The 2,163-nt window shown below is 40.2% G+C and overlaps 1 long non-coding RNA gene across 1 annotated transcript; it reads right to left on the reverse strand.

The window, feature by feature from the left end:
• Positions 1 to 1,000: 1,000 nt before the first annotated feature.
• On the reverse strand, positions 1,001 to 1,846 carry LOC148008875 (uncharacterized). Its single transcript, XR_015689891.1, has 3 exons — positions 1,689 to 1,846; positions 1,482 to 1,559; positions 1,001 to 1,348 (listed from the first exon to the last, which is right to left on the reverse strand). It is a non-coding gene; the product is annotated as an uncharacterized LOC148008875 (long non-coding RNA).
• Between the last annotated feature and the right edge of the window lie 317 nt (positions 1,847 to 2,163).

A 2,163-nucleotide genomic window follows, 5' to 3' on the forward strand; every position in this document is an offset into this window, starting at 1 on the left:
ATAAAAGCTGAGAAGACTCTAATGTCCCCAAATGTTAGTATGTAAGGTGAAATTAACCTCAGTGTCGATGGATTTAGAAAATTTTCACAAAAGCCCCAATTTTATTTTATGAAATTTGGATAATCTTGTGCATTGAATACAAAATCCCCAAAATTTTGATAAAATTTTGGATTGAATTCATCTAATGGAAACGCATGTGCTAGTTGGGTCGGTGACTAGCAAGAGAAATGAGGTTAGAAATTTTCAAATGATAATGATGGGATAGTTCGTTGTAGGCTATGAAAGCTTACGTAGGCTATCAACTACAATCAAGAGTTGTGCAACTATACATTTGATTCTGGGTTGCAAGCCTTTCAAGATATAGGCTGTCGTGTCATGAGAAAGCAATATAACCCTTATATTTCATGCTCAACATGGTCACACCAAATACAACTCTCCACTTGATAAATCCATTGTTCATTGGTGGGGGAAGATATTGAACTAGATTAGAAACCACACATTCTAGTATAGTGTTGTTTGTAATGCTTTGTTAGACATTCCTCATCCCTTGTTACGTAAGGCGTCTTGCGCTTATGATCGTACAAACCTTGAACCCATTATAAGCATTTTGCTATCTAATCCAATATCAACTTTCTTGCTTTTGAAAAGGCTATAAGTTCATAAACTTTCAACTTTAAAAGAAGGGAGACTAAGAATGGTTTATCTTCAAAGCCTTCTCTATCTTTCTACATTCAACAAGCATACTCGATTGAGGGTTTGGCTTAGCTGTGTGGGGTGTTCTTTAGTTGTTTCCTTGATTTTTCTTTCATGTTCATATGTTCTATTTTACATTGCTGCAGTCGTTAATTTGCAACTGTTATTTTGATTTTGTGGGTTGGGTATGCACAACGTGGTCATGCAAACACTATCATAAGCCAGACATTTAAGCTTCTGGTTTTGTCAATCTATGCTGCTTATTTCCGCAATTTGATCTTGATCACATCCTCAATATACCAAAATATAAGCTGAAGCAAGAAATAGATTATTGATAAGTACACCATGCTAAAAATAGAGCCAAAACCATTATAATCTTATTGCTAGGTAAGATTATAAGCTGAATCTTGAGGCATCACCATAGTGATGGAAGCGTTGGATGGATTGGATTCAGATATTGTTATAGAAATCCAGTGAGAATTAAGGAAGACTATGTACAGACAGATAACTAGAATGGCAATGGCTGCGAACAGTGATGGTAAGTACAAGCAGCTAGCCATGGCGTCCGAGCGGAAGGGGAGCTGCAGAGGTCTTTCTGGGCGCCTCATCGAGCATGAGAGGGACGTGAGGGATGGAGTTGAAGAGGCTGTCGAAGCTGCCATCAAGAGCAAGCAGTTATATGAATGAATGAATATGACAGAGTCGATGTGAATGAATGAATGAAGGAACGAATGAATGGGTGTGTGTGTGTTTGAGAGAGAGAGAGAGAGAGAGAGAGAGAGAGAGACCCAGTGGTGATGAGAGGGCTGCGGGCTCCCTCTTTCATGAGCACCAAAGACCCATCATCCATAGCTCTCTTCCCGCAGCTGCGACGTACCACTCGCGAGCGTTAGAAATGCCAGCATTTGTAAGCAAATGATGAAAATGTATCCATCGCCAACACGTCTGCAAATGATCACAGGCGTTCATCGAGATGCATCGACAACAATAGTTACCTGCAGCCGCTGCCGCACGAGCATGATGACCCGCACCCGCACTTGGAGTTTCCACAAGACATTGTGATCGATCTCTCTCTCTCTCTCTCTCTCTCTCTCTCTCTCAGTCAATCTAATCTCTGAGCTTCCTATATAGCACTTGATTTTATCCTAGTAGCAACCCCCAATTTAAAAGAAGTGAAGAATAACACATATATTAGCTGTTTTCCTTGACCTAACTCGTTTCTCGTTGTGCTAGTGAACCATTGGTGAAGTACAAACTTTCTCTCTCATCCTTGACTTAGCACACCCCTCGGTATACTAGTACAAACAAGTGAAGTACAACTTGCTCCTCAGCGCTTATAGCCACCTTACAAGATGCTTTGGGCTTTTTCACCTTAGAGTTACATTTTGATTGCTTTTAGCTCTTTCCCTAGAGGTACTATGTGACTAATGGCTCTCTAATGGCTACATGACTTAGCACAACATCAATAAG

The sequence above is a fragment of the Lygodium microphyllum genome, unplaced genomic scaffold (assembly GCF_053477565.2).
Source record: "Lygodium microphyllum isolate KBCC unplaced genomic scaffold, Lygodium_microphyllum_v1.1.10 scaffold_53, whole genome shotgun sequence".
Classification (NCBI taxonomy): domain Eukaryota; kingdom Viridiplantae; phylum Streptophyta; class Polypodiopsida; order Schizaeales; family Lygodiaceae; genus Lygodium; species Lygodium microphyllum.